Raw genomic sequence first — 14,717 nt, forward strand, 5'->3', positions numbered from 1 at the left:
CTGAGCTCCACGAGACATGAGCCCCAGGCCCTGCCTGCTGCTCCTGCTTCTCTTCCATCTTCTGCTTCCTTCTTGTCTGCTCTCTCCACCTCTGCCCACCCCCACCCCTGCCCCGCCCCTGTCTGTCCCCAGCTCCACAGCCTTCTTGTCATACCTGGAAGGCAAATCCTGAGGGCTTCCCATATTCTGTCCTGGCTTCCTGGGGCTGATGGGACATGAGGAAGGACCCACAGACCCATGATCTGATCACAGCCTCCCCATCCATCCCAAACCAGTCATACCCCGCCCCCCACAGAACACCCATCACACCTACTTATGTTGCTAACTGATTTTGAGTATCTGTATGGAATTTGAGGGAGGTCTGAGTTCCTCCTCACGGGGAACTGTGCTCTGACCTCACTCACAGCTGCTGGCAGGTGAGGTGATGGGGCCGGGAACAGGGGACTCGTGAAGGACTCACCAAACTGAGAGGATTTGAGTCCAGAATCCCTTAGCCCAATGCTGTCATTCTGTTCTGTGTTGTTATATCAGAACAACAGCAACTGAATCACTGAAAGAGGAAAGTAATGTCCTCAGTCTTGTAGGTTTGGGGGCAAAGTCATCTAAGATAAAGGCAGGGCATGTGGCAAGAACTTCAAGTGGCATCATCCCATGGCAGCAGGTGGATGGGAGAGTGTGTGAGAGAAAGAGATGGAACTTTGTTGTGGTATTTATTCCCCATCTATCTATCTGTCTGTCTATCATCTATCAATCTATCTAAAATTTTTATTTATTTATTTATTTATTTGTTTGTTTATTTATTTACTTATTTGGAGTATGTGTGCATGTGTGTGTGTGTGCACGCACATGCATGTGTCATGGCTTGCATGGTGCATGTGGAGGTCAGAGGACAACTTGTGGGAGTAGGTTCTCTCCTTCAACCATCTGGGCCCCAGAATCAAGCTCAGGTTATTAGACTTAGTAGCAGGTGACTTTACCTACTGGGCCCCTTCACTGACCTCTATCAATCTATCTATCTATCTATCTATCTATCTATCTATCTATCTATCTATCTATCTACCATCTATCTACCTATCTATCATCTGTTTATTATCTATGTTTCTAACTATCCATCAATCTATTATCTCTCTTTGTATCTATAATCTATCTGTCTACTATCTATAACTATCTATCTATCCATCTATCATCTATCTATAGATACCTGGATTTGGAAGTGGTATATTCTCGGTTTTTATGGCTACAGAGTGCAATATGGCTATTTAGAACAAGAGGACAATAGGAGTGGAGATTCTCTGCATCTTGAAAAAAATCTCTTGGCTTTTCTAGACCTAAGCTTTCTCATCTGGGTATTGGGAAAGCTACCCATATGTCCTCTGCTGTCTAGCACCCAATGGTCTATGTGGGTTTTGTGGGGTTAGGGCCAATGTAGGGGTACAGGGCAGAGTTCAAGTCTCCCTGTTGGAGGCCAGTCCATGCAGTACATTGAGCAGTGGTGTGACTGCCCTGGAGAGAATCCCAGTCTCTCTGGGTTTTGGCTTCCACTGGAGGAGAGAGATGGGTGAGAAGCAGCTGGGTCTGCAGTGAGAACTGACATCATCATGCAGACATCTGGCACTGCCTAGGGGCTGCCCTTCACATACCCTCTAAGAATAAATGGCTGTGGTTCTTCCCACCTTTCCCTATCATTGTCCACCGCCTGCCCCAGAAGCTTCACAGATGAAGGGTTTGTGGGGTTGAACACCCTGCTAAAATGTTTGCTACCCCTTTCTGAAAAGCGCCCCCCCCAACCCAGTGCTCTTCATGGAAGAATTGCTACCCACCCCAGGACTGTCCTCAGAATTCTTTTGCACTAGGTGCTATAGACTCCAGCTACCCCAGAATCATGTGCAGGGTACAGGGATTCTTATCTTCCCAATCTTGTGTGTGTGGTGTGTGTGTGTGTGTGTGTGTGTGTGTGTGTGTGTGTGTGTGTGTGTGTGTCCATGCATGTACATATGTGTGCATTTATGTGTGAATAGGCCAGAAATTGACATCTGGTGTCTTTCCCAGATCTATCCATCCATCCATCCATCCATCCATCTATCTATCTATCTATCTGGTCTCTTACTAAACCTAGAAGCCCCCGATTTACCTAGACTGGTTGGCTAGAACTCCTGTCTCCACCCCCCCACCCCCCACCCCCCGCTCCAGTGCTGGGGTTACAGGTATGCACCACCATGCCTGCATTTTTATCCAGGTGATGGGGATACAAATTCACATCCTTATGTTTGTACAACAACCACTTTACTGACTAAGTCACCTCTCCAGTCCATTATCCACCCACTCACTCCCCACTCTGGGAGCCTCGGATCATCGTTTCTCTGTCCCTGACAGCTGTGAAGGCTTCTTCTTGCTTCAGTCCCTGTGATGAAACCCTGCTTTATGTACCCACAGATTACAGACCCAATCCTTAGGGGGCAGATACTGGAGCTGCAGAGAAGAAATATTGGGATCTGACTCCCAGCTCTGCCATTCCCCAGCTCTGTGGCTTGGGGGAAAAGTTGGCTTCAGCTCCCTGAGCCCAAGCATCTTGCCATGTGTGGTGAGGATGCTCATAGCTTCTGCTCCGCAGGATGGTAGGGGAAGCCACTGGGGCCACCATCTGCAGGGAGTTAGGACGCAAGGTGGCATCGGACTCCTCTAGGGCTGTTGCTGTTGCAGAGGTCAGCGCCTCAGGATCAGCCACAGAGTCGGTGTACCAGCCAGAAGTTGTTTTGTGGTGAAGGTTCACCTGTGTGGATATCCCCAGAGACCAGGAGAGCTCAGTGCCACCATGCAGGGGTTCAGAGAGATAAGCATTCAGTAGTGGTAGGAGCTCAGTCTCCTGTTTCCTGTGAGGGACCATCATATGGGGACTGTCTTCTAGCTCTGTCTTGCTGGGGATTCCACAGGCCTGGCAGCTCCCTCGGGAGCTTTTCTTTCCTCTCTGAGGACATGTCTGTGAGTGCACAGCTGAATCCTAGCAGTGAGTAGCAGAGGGGAGCTGGGCTGGGAACTGGAGGAACTTCTGGTCTCCACACTGACTAGTGTGCACCTAGGTACAATACTTTACCTCTCTGAGTCTTGGTTCCCTTATCTGGGAAGTAAAAGACTAGGGCACCATTGTCCATGTGGAAATGATGTGTGTGTGTGTGTGTGTGTGTGTGTGTGTGTGTGTGTGTGTTTGCACGCATGCGCAAGCACTTGTAGTAATGTATATGTGTGCACCTTCAGCTCCATCTTCCTCCTGTCTATCCTTTCACCTGGCTCACTTCAGGTGGGCCTTCTTCCTCCAGGCAGTCTTCTCTGGCTCAGGAGGCTCCTTCTTGGTCCTTATGACCCAGGATTTCCCTCTACCTAAACAGCATCTCCTCACCTTAGCACAGAGTCTGAATAGTAGAAACTCCCTTCATCATGCTGGGTCAACTAGATGATTGCCAGGCCATTAGGTGAGAGAGATCTCCTAGGAAGTGACAGCCAGTTCCCCCTTCCTGAAAAGTCTGAATGGTGAGCTAAACCAGTCCCCAGAAGCTGCAAGGAGAGCTTACTCTAAGGTCTGGGTCTAGCTAGAGGCTTCTGGACAAAGTGGGCCTCACTTTGCCCTGGGGTGCAGGGCCCCTGGCAGACCTCTGATTTTCTCATTCATTTGGTGTCTGATCATCTAGCTTTGGTCTTGATGCTCTGAGGAGAGGAACCTGGAGCCTCTGGATCTCTAATTCTTTTCAAGAGGAAATACCCCAGTGGGAGTGTTTTTGCTCAATTTACTTTTTTTTGTTTTGGTTTTGGTTTTTTTTTTTTTTTTTTTTTTTGGCCAGCTTTCATGTATCCCAGGCCGGTCTTGAACTTTTTAATATAACTGAGAATGACACTGAACTTCTTCCTGCCTCTGCCTCTCCAGTGTCAGGATTACAGGCATGTACCACCACTCCCAGTTTATGTGACACTGGGGGGTTGAACCTAAGGCTTTGTGCATGCTAAGTAGGTACTCTAACAACAGAGTTATACCCCCAGGTCCCCATATGCATTTTTAAAGTCAACCTGAACTCTTTGGTTTCAAATAGGAAATCCAGGATCAAGGCAAGCATTGAGTGAGACACAAAGAGATTCCCAGGGCTCAGTCCTACCATTGTTCCACTCTGGTCCCAGGGTCCTTGCCTAGCCAGCTTCCAGGAAGAGTAACCACCAGGTCAGTTCTGTCAATCAGGCCCTCCATTTTGTCCCCAGCCAGCCTGGTTCTTCATGGCTCCCACACTCCGCAGAGAGTATCCTTGCCTCCCAACTTCTGACCTGAGTCCTTGCAGAAGGTCTCTCTAGTGTTCTAACTAGGGAGGGGTACCAAGGTTTGGATAAGGTTTTAATCACGTCCCCTAAAGGGGTTTGGAAGCCTGCTTGCCAGTGAGAAGATGGTGAGTGGCCACAGGATCTGAAGGAGTCAGGGTCTAGTGAAACGTGGTTAGGTTACGGTCTGAAGAAGGAATTAGGACAATTTTCATGGGTCCCTGGTCAGCTCTCTCAAGACTAGCCCTCCTCATCTGCTGTCTGCTTCCTGTCTTCCTACTCAGTCTCTCCTTGCATTTTTTAGACCCTCGTGCCATTTGCTCTGTGATGCAGCCAAAGAGAACCTCACCAGAGCCAAGCATGGTATTGTAGTCAGAAGTTCTCCTGTGTCACACCCAGTCCCAAATAAACACACAGAGGCTTATACTAATTACAAACTGGATGGCCTAATGGCTCAGGCTTCTCACTAGCTAGCTCTTATAACTTAACCCATCTCTATTAATCTATAAGTTGCTACGTGGCCACAGCTTACCGGCACTTTCACATCTTGCTTCTCCTGGTGGCAGCTGGTGTCTCCTGACTCTGTCCTTCCTCTTTCCAGAATTCTCTTCTCTGCTCACCCCGCCTATACCTCCTGCCTGGCTACTGGCCAATCAGTGTTTTATTAAACCAGTGTACAACAGCATTAACCCCAACATGGTGTAGAACCATGCACCTAAACTTCTCAAAACTATGAAATAAATAAACCCCTTTACTTTGTAAAGCAGCTAGCCCCAGGTATTTTATTATAGTGATAGAAACTGGACTAATACAGAAGGCAGCAGTCTCTTCACTCTATATCCTTTAAGTCTACCTCTAGAAGTCAGGGTCAGGAAATGTACAGGTTTGGAGCCCAGGAGATCTGGGGTGAAAGCTTAGCTCTGTGGGCATTGACATTGGAACTTGGCATCTCAGTATTCCTTCCACTTTGAGAGTGTAAGAAATCTTATCTCAGCATGGATGATATACCAAACAGTGGTTAGCTCCATCTGTCTCCTCATCCATTATCCACTCATTCATCCACCCATCCATCCATCTATCCATCAACAATTTATCTAGTCTTTTATCCATCCATTTATCAACCCATTTATCTATCTATCACCTATCTATCTATCTACCTATCTATCTGCCTACCTATCTATCATCTATCTATCCATCCACCTATCCATCTATCCATCATCAATTCATCTAGTCTTTTTATCCATCCATCCTTTACATACTAGCTCTATGCTCAGAGGGCTAAAGTTAGCATCTATGACTCATCTATTAAGACATATGGGGAAGAGGAAAAGCCTGATCCTTAGACTCCTTTACGAGATGGGCAGAAGCAGGTTTACTCAGTCAAGCTCAGGTGATTTGACTCCAGCTCTCCTTATCCTTGGAGTGATGTAGGCGGGGCCAGGAGAAGCCCCTCCCCCATCTCAGCATTTGTGCTGGCTTGGTTTCCTTTTGCTGTAACAACACAAACAAGTGCTCCTTTTTGTTTGTCCTTTATCTTCCCCAGACTCAGTCAGGAGTGTGTTCCCTCTTCTCCACTGACAACCTTATTTCCTTTTATGACGAACCCCAGAAAAATGGTGAGTAAGTGCTTGATGGAGTTAGAGAGATTGCCTTTTGTTTTGCGACTATCAGCTTAAAAATAATGTTTAAGAGATTATGAATGGGTGATTAGCTGTTTTTCCCATTACTTCTCTCTCAGAAGCAAACTCACGGTGACTGATAGGCACGACAAAAATGGAGGCCTCATTCCAGGCAGCTGGGGAGAGCACAGACACTCCTACCTGAGGGGTGACAGAAGTGAGATGGAGTCTGCTTAAAGACATTGTCAGTGTCCTGGGTTGATGCCCGTGCCTCGCCCCTCCCACCCCACCCTGATGGGGAACAGCAGTTAGGAGAACCCAAGGCAGATTCCCTATTTACTGCTTTTCCCGAGTCAGTTTGTTTTGGGTGGAAACAGCCTCTGATGGGGCTCTATTGGGCCATTTCGGGGGACGTTTATCATTTAAAAGGAACAATTTTAATACCTACATTTGCTGTGCAGTATGAGCCATAAATGTGATTTAGGCTTCTTTTTATAACAGACACTACAGGCGATTGCACAGGCTCCAGAAGCCTTCCTGCAGGTGGGGGCCATGAATGGGGGGCGAGCAACTTCCTCTCTGACAAAAGTCTGCCCTGCCTCCCTCCTGTCCCCTCCCTCCCTCCCTCTCTCTCTCTCTCTCTCTCTCTCTCTCTCTCTCTCTCTCTCTCTTCCTTCCTTCTTCTATCCTCTCTCTCCTCTTCTTTCCTCCCCCTCCCTCCCTTCCTCCTTCCCTTCCTCCCTTACTCTCTCCTCTCTTTCCTCCCTTCTTCCCTCCCCTCCCTCCCTTCTTCCTCCCTCCTCTCCTTCCTTCCTTTCTTCCTTCCTTCCCTTCCTTCCTTTATACAACCCTCCCCTTTTCCTCCCTCCTTTTCTCCCTCCCTCCCTCGCCCCTCCCCCCTCCCCTCCTCCTTCCCTTCCTTTTTCCATTTTGCAGACTAGGGATTCATGCAGGCCCTCTACTGCTGAGCTATACAGTCCTAGTCCTTTCCTGGACCTTTCTTTTGACACTTGCTTTGAATTCCTCATGCTGACCTTGAGATGACTCTATAGTCCATAGGGGCCTTGTGCTTGTAACCTCCTGCCTCAGTCTCCCCAGGAACTGGGATTCAGGTTTGTAGCCCAGGGCAAAGATGGAAGTTTCTCTTTTTACTCTTTCATGAAGTTAATTTAGTGTTAGCTGAGGGGATGGGCTGAGTTGTGACTCTTTTATGAAGGGAGTCTGGATTCCCCACCCTTCTAGAGTGTCAGAAAAGAGTGGTCTCCAGGCAGTGAGGGCCTTGGACTGCCAGGCTGGCACTTTGAGGACATTCAGGGCTGTCTGTCTCTCCTGCCTCTCCGGCTCAGCTGCTCCATCTGCAGTAACCGCTGAAGTGGCCATGGTAACAGGTCTGCCTCAGTTCTGCTCAGAGTCGGGAGACCTAGAGCTCGCTAGAGATGCCCAGCCTTGACTCTGCCCAGGCTGTGAAATCAGAGAGGCAGGGGAAGAATGCTCTGTGCTATAAGCCACGAGGAGGGATATGATGTACACAAGCAAGTCAAGGACAGAGAGAGATGTTCAGAGTTCACAGAGTGTCTCAACCCATTGGCTTCTGGTCTTGGGAGCTAGAGACCCACCCACCAAGTGCTTAGGTTTCAAACTGGCCAATGACCAATCAGCAGGTCCATTCCTGACCATTAGACTTGGGCTAAATCTTGAAAACTTGGGTGTATGTCCTGAGATGGTGAGGAGGAGAGGGTGACAGGGGAAGACAAGACTGACCTAATGGGTATCCACTTACCTCGGAGAGCCCTGTGCACTCTGTGTGTGTTAGGTGAAGGCATGCACATACCCGCCTTGTATAAAAGGATACCTCTGGAGAGACAGAGACCTAAAAGCTCTTCCAGTCACAAGGGCTGACCGTAGGTATTAGCGCGGACATCTATATTATTCTGAGGTGTAGTGCTGGGCAACTGTCCACTAAAGAGATATACATGAGAGGCAGGGCAGGCAGAAGCCAACCCACCATGATCTCATTTGCCATGGATGCTGTTCTATACTGGCAAAGGGCCCCTGTGGTCCCAGCATTCTAGGTCCTGTCTGTTTTTGCCTATAACTGACATTCTGCTGTAGTGGCCTCCTGCCCCAGCCAGGTTGGTAACGTTGGAAAGGAGACAAACCCTTCTGCAGGGATCTGCAGCAGCCTGCTGACAGATGCCCCCATGAGGAGGGGTGGGGGTTGGGATTAATTTTTGGTGGAAGCAGTGTTGGCTGAATGTGTAGTTTTCAAGTTGTTGACTCTGATATTAAGTAACAGGCAGACTCCTGCCCAATGGATGTTATTAAAATTAACTGTTTTAGCACTACATTTAGAATCAAAACCAATCTGTCACTCCTAAATTGGTTTCTTTCAACTGCTATTGCGGGTAAAGCGAACAGTTTTAACAATTACATCTCCAGTGCAAATCATAAACGTGATTTACAGGAAAACACTTAATCTACTGCCCTGCCTGTACCCAGAGCTGCCAATTAGATGGCGGTAAATTTCTCCACGTGTTGATCTGCTTCCCAGACAGCAGCTCAGCCCGAGTGCCTCCATCACCTGTGGGCCCAGGGCTGCGGTTTTCCTTTAGAAGAGGGAGGCATTCCAAAGCAAATGACTGTCCATCTGGAGCTGGGTGCTGGGGGATCCTCTGTTCTAGGCTATTAGGAACCAACACTGACAAACTGTAGAAACCTAAGTGGAATATCAGTAGTACTTAACCCAGTCAGAGCTAGCTGTTAGAGAGGGAGACTCTAAATGTTTGGACAGAAAGACAGTGAAGACCATGAATTCATTCATCAAACATTGCTTCAGCAGCTACTTCTCCAGAATGAGGATCGGAAACTCTGCCATGATTGAGTCCACCCCATGGTCCCTCAGTGAACTCACAAAGGGGAAAAACAGGTGTCAGACAATGCCATTTGTGGTTTGATAACTCCTCCTCTTCCTCTTCCTCCTCCTCCTCCTCCTCCTCCTTCTTCTTCTCTCTCTCTCTCTCTCTCTCTCTCTCTCTCTCTCTCTCTCTCTCTCTCTCTCTCTCGGGCCTGGGAGTGTGTACATACCTGGGTGTGTGTGTTTGGAGGCCAGAGGTTGAAGTCAGGTGTCCTTCTCAGTCACTCTCCACCTTATATTTTCAACAGTTCCTACTGAACCGACAAGCTGGCCATGAAGCTCCGGGGACCCTCCTGTCTCCCCTCCCAGCACCGTGATCACGGATGTTTGCTACTGCACCCAGCTTTTTATATGACTTCTAGGGACCCAAACTCAGGTCCACATGCTCCCACTACAAGCACTTTACCCACTGACATGTCGGAGAGGCCATGATTATGCTCAGAATGCTGGGAGGAGTGGTTAATGTAGACAGGCTTTGTAGAAATTTCATTTGAGTGAGTCTTGAATAGAAGTTTCTCAGATAGAGAAGGAGAGGAAAGGGGTCTCTCAGGAACCAACACTGGCAAACTCTTGTCAGCAGGGAATTTTCAGCGAGAGGCTACTGCTCTGGTCCAGCAGGAACCCAGGAGATCCCTGAAGTCAGAATGCCTCTTTTGAGAAGTTGCAATTTGGGCTAATGTACTATTAAAAAAAAATTGTCTAGCTAAAAAAATAAAAGACCAGAGCATGGAGGTGCTGGGTGCCAGTTGGCAGAGAGTGTAAATGCCAGGACGTTCTAAGTTGTAGATTGGAGGATGGTCCCTGGGTATTGTGAGAAGTCAGAAAGCATATGCAAACCACATGTAAATGAAATGCAAGCCAGCACCTGCTGTGCGCATTGTGTACTCTGCAGCAGGGAGGTAAGCTGGCCAGTCCGTCTTCAGAGCTCCCACTAGACACACCAGCTACCATAGGGGCTGTGGGAGAAAGAAAAGTCCACCAAGACTCCTCTGGGAGAGAAAGAAAGACCAGAGCAAGGGCTCTGGAAGGGAGGGATGAAGCCCCAAGGTGGGCATCCCTTTTTATTTTTATCTTTATTTTTATTTCCAGACAGGGTTTCTCTGTGTAGTCCTGGAACTCACTCTGTAGACCAGGCTGGCCTTAAACTCAGAGATTTGCCTGCCTCTGGGTACTGCTCAGGGATTAAAGGCATGAGCCACTACTGCCTGGCCCCAAGGTGGGTATTCTTTTTTTTTTTTTTGGTTTTTTGAGACAGGGTTTCTTTGTGTAGCTTTGCGCCTTTCCTGGAACTCACTTTGTAGACCAGGCTGGCCTCGAACTCACAGAGATCCACCTGCCTCTGCCTCCCAAGTGCTGGGATTAAAGGCGTGCATCACCACCGCCCGGCACCCAAGGTGGCTATTGTTAAGGGAGCTGAGTGAGAGGCATGCTCCTGCCTCTGCCAAGAACCCAGTCCTCTGTGCTGTCCTTCAAAGGTTCTCCCAAAACTAATGCTGGGAGTACAAGGGGGCTGGCTGTGTTTCTACTTGACTGTCCATGTCAGTCTTCCTCTGTGCCTCAGCTGCTGCTTCCTGACACAGTGTTGGTGACGGTGACGTAACAGCCTGGGCTCTTCCCAGGGGACTCTGTCATCACTGCTTGCCCTGCCCACCTTGAAGATGTGCCCAGCAGCTGTGGACTGAGGCTCACCGGACTCCTGAGAATAGGAAAGCAAACCCGAGGCACAGGAGAAAGGGAGTTTTCTACCCAGATCCCTCTCTCCTTAGAATTTCTGTCAAGAAGCAAGAAGGCAGCATGCTGAGATATCTCCATGACTAAAGTTCTTGCTGCACAAGCGTGAGGGCCCGGGTTCAAATCCCCAGCCCAGATGTAACCGGACAGGCATGTGACAGGTACCTGTAATCTCAGGGCTGGGAGCTGAGACAGCAGGACCCTGGGGACTATCTGGCCAGCCAGTTCAGCCAAAACAGCAAGCTTCTGGAGGACAAGGGAAAGCCGCCAGCAATGCGTGCGCCTGAGTATGCACAGCACACCCCCTCCTCTGCCCCCGAAACAGGAAGCGAGGACCCTTCCCTAGGCTGACTTTGGGACTCCATGCCTCCTGGCTTCAAGAAGTTTCCAGGGCTGACTCTGCCTACTTGGCTGTGTAGCCTCGCCCAAGTTCCCTCTCTGGCAATCACCGTGCCTCAGCAGTTGACCAGACAGTTCACAGGAGCTCCTCTCACCCAGCTGACAGGCATTTGCAGACCTGCCGTGACCGGCATGGCTTTGGACTTGACCTGACTGGGCCACAGGGGATGAAGAAAATGGCAGACACCAGGTGGGCCGTGTACTCGGATGGAGACAGGACCTGCTGCCCTGAAGCTTAGTGTATTTGTGGCACACAGCACAAATGAGAAGACAGAGTAGCTAATCTTGGTGGGTGGGGGTGGGGGATGGGGGGTTGGGGGGGTAGGGGTGGGGGGATGTCTCTGTATAGGAGCAGTCTCAGGCTGTAGTCATCTGGGATATATTGGCATCCTTGACAGGACTGTACTCATGACAACAGAACATATTCACTCGGGACTTCATCTACTCCCCACACATACTTGCCGCCACCCCCCTCCGTGTGTGTGTGTGTGTGTGTGTGTGTGTGTGTGTGTGTGTGCGCGCGCGCGCACAAGTGGACGAGAGAGAGAGAGAGAGAGAGAGAGAGAGAGAGAGAGAGAGAGAGAGAGAGGCAGACAGAGACAGAGAGACAGCGAGACAGAGATCCCAAGGCACAGGAGCTGAATAACAAGCAGTTTGGAGGGCTGAAGTGTCTCAGGGACATTCCATGCCCAAGCCAGCACTATGTCCTTAGGTCCCTGCACAGAGTGGCTCCTGGAGGAAGAATGGACATGGCTGGCTGGCCAGGCTTGCTCCATATATGGTGTGGGGGCAGCAGAAAGGGGATTCTGAGTGTTCTGTTGCCTCTATGGCTCCCACCTTGCTCTCTGCTCTTCCCACTGTCTGCTTCCCAGCAGGCAGCGGGCAGCGGGCAGCGGGCAGCAGGCAGGGCGGCAGACCTGGCTCTCCTCAGACCCTTCTTCCTGTTGGCTTCACTGGTGTCTCTCTCAGTCCCTCTCCCTTTTCTCTCAGTCTGAGTCACACCTGATCTCAACGCCAGCTATTGACCGTCTGGGTCTGGAAACTGATTTCCCCGCCTTTCTCTTTGCCCAGCTCCTCACCTCCTTCATCAAGACCCAGACCCTGGGTGCTTTGGGGAAATTAAGGAAGAGTCTCAGCCTGCTGAGGAGGAGACCATGAAAAGCCAGCCTTCAGCAGGTGGCACTGTTGGGTGACTTTTGCTTTTAACACTGGGGGAAAAAAAAAAAACCAACCAGCCAAAACCACACTAGAATCTACTGGCATTTGAGGTTTTTCTTTTGTTTTGTTTTGTTTTTTGTTTTTGTTTTGTTTTAAATAAAAATCATGACTATTATTTTCCTGGCATCATTAAACAAGGTGCAACGTCTGTGTGTGTGCTGTGTGTGCTGAGGATATGTGAGTTGTGAGTGCCTGTCTCTGCATGGGAATCTGTGAGACTGGAGTGTGTGTGTGTGTGTGTGTGTGTGTGTGTGTGTGTGTGTGTGTGTGTGTGTTGACAGAGCTCTTGCTAAGTCCAAGACTGTGTCTATGCATTGGCATGACGTGAGTGGGTGTTCAGACAGAGTGCTTGTGTGAAGTCCCAAGCACCGGGATTTTGTATGGTGAGTGCTCCCATGAAAGGTACATTCACTCTTGGTTACCATCGCTGAGTTGGGGGGCTCACCCTCTGCTTATGCCCACACGGCTGATACCACCTCTAGCAGGCCAGGTTTCTTCCTTGAGACTAGAACAAGCTTCTGAACACAGGTCCTGAAACCCTGGCCCCACAATACTCCTGGCTTTGCTAAAACCCTAGATAACTGCATGTGCTCTCTGGCTTTTCCTGGAGCAAGCACCCTAGAGTGATGATATACCAGTGGTAGCAACGGCTTTTGGTCGGGCTTGCTTTGCTCCCCACAGATCATCGGAGCTGTGGCCTGAATGTAATTTCAGGGTTCCACACAGTAAAACCCATAGCCCACCCTGGCTACTCAGCTGGAATGGGAAGAGGAAAGGTAGGTCCTAGGATTGTTGTAGAGAAAGAGGGGCCCAGAGAAGGTGTTGAGAGGCCATGAGGACACACAGGAAGAGAATCCGAGAACTGGTGCTCAGGAGGGTTGAGGGTCAGTTCTTCTGTCCTTGAGGCTGCTCTAAGAAGCCTGGAGGAGCCCTGGAAGGAAGATGACTTCTGGCTTGGGCTATGGTGAGGGTGACATTGACTTAAAAATTAGTTCATGCTTCCCTCCATCTTTTTACAGAAACAGTATGAACTCTTTGTAGAAAACATAAAAACACAGATAACAGAAGAAAATTAGACACTCAGAATTCTGACTCACAGAGATACCATCGCTGTGTGCGCACACCACCAGGCTTTATCTTTTCTTTAAAAATAAAAAGATGCCGGGCAGTGGTGGCGCACGTCTTTACTCCCAGCACTCAGGAGGCAGAGGCAGGTGGATCTCTGTGAGTCAGGGCCAGCCTGGTCTATAGAGTGAGTTCCAGGACAGCCAAGGCTAACACAGATAAACCCTGTCTCGAAAAACCAAAATAAATAAATAAATAAAAATAAAAACATTTTATTTTTAATTACACATAGAATATTGGAATACATTCTTTTTTTTTTTTTTTTTTTGAGCTGAGGATCGAACCCAGGGCCTTGCGCTTGCTAGGTGAGCACTCTACCACTGAACTAAATCCCCAACAGGAATACATTCTTGTTAGAAAAAAAAATCCCAACAATCTGGGTCATGCTGGAATCTTCCTTCCCCCTCATAGCCTTGGCTTTTCCTGACTGAAGGAACTCTTGATATGTACCATTTCTCATCTTTTAAAGTTCATACACACTGCCGAGTACTGTATGTATACCTGGTCAAAAGCCCACACATCAAGAGGTCCCTAGGGGGACCCTAACATAGGGACACATTGTCCAACTGCCTTCTGTGTATTTATGTTTCTATCCCCAGCCCAATGGTGCCTCCACTTTGGTCAAGGAAGCAGTCATCTGCAGTGGGCAGCAGTTAATGCAGAGACCCCGGACTGGTCAAAGGTGGAGAGTAGGTGTCTGCTGAGTGTTCAGACTTAAGCGAGACTTCTATATCAACCACCCAAGGCTCAGGGAGCATCACAGAAGAGGAGTTGGAAAGAAGGTTTGCTGGGGAGAACCGGGAAGGGGTTCTCCCAGTGAAATGTGAAATGCTGTCTTCGGGACATGACAGGGCCACTGTGCTCCTGAACCCACTGCAGCTGTGGTTAGGTGCATGGGATTAAGCCAGCAAGACCAGTCATTCCAATGAGGTTACAGAGAGGAGGGCCACGTGTGAAAGTGAGAGAGAAAAATGTTGGGGGGGGGGCGTGTCTGGGGAAGAGTTAGAGAGGGGATGTGGAAGTGCATAGCATCAAGATACATTGTATGCATGTATGAAATTGTCAAAAGATAAGGAAGAGGTATAAAAAATAAAGTTCACACACCTTTGGATACGGTCACATGGGAACGAACGCATGTAGCCCAGGCTGGCCTTGAACTCGCAGTATAGCTGAAGTTGGTGTTGAACTTCTGATCCTCCTGCCTCCACAGCCCAAGTGCTAGGATTACAGGCACGGCCACCGTGCTTAGTGCCTGTAGTGCTGGGGAGCAGACTTCTCATGGGCTAGGCAAGCTCTGACTCTGTCATCCTCAGCCTGAGGGGCTGGCTTCAACTTTGGGGTGTGTGGATTTTTTTTTTTCCAACTTGAGTGGTATCATGTCATATGCATTTTTTTTTTTTTTTTTTGCCTTGATC

General features: G+C 49.0%; 1 long non-coding RNA gene across 1 annotated transcript; it reads right to left on the reverse strand.

Annotated features, from left to right (window-relative positions):
- Positions 1 to 5,928: 5,928 nt before the first annotated feature.
- Positions 5,929 to 7,981, reverse strand: LOC131920117 (uncharacterized). The gene is made up of 2 exons (XR_009381510.1): positions 7,696 to 7,981; positions 5,929 to 6,116 (listed from the first exon to the last, which is right to left on the reverse strand). It is a non-coding gene; the product is annotated as an uncharacterized LOC131920117 (long non-coding RNA).
- Between the last annotated feature and the right edge of the window lie 6,736 nt (positions 7,982 to 14,717).

The sequence above is a fragment of the Peromyscus eremicus genome, chromosome 9, assembly GCF_949786415.1.
Source record: "Peromyscus eremicus chromosome 9, PerEre_H2_v1, whole genome shotgun sequence".
Classification (NCBI taxonomy): domain Eukaryota; kingdom Metazoa; phylum Chordata; class Mammalia; order Rodentia; family Cricetidae; genus Peromyscus; species Peromyscus eremicus.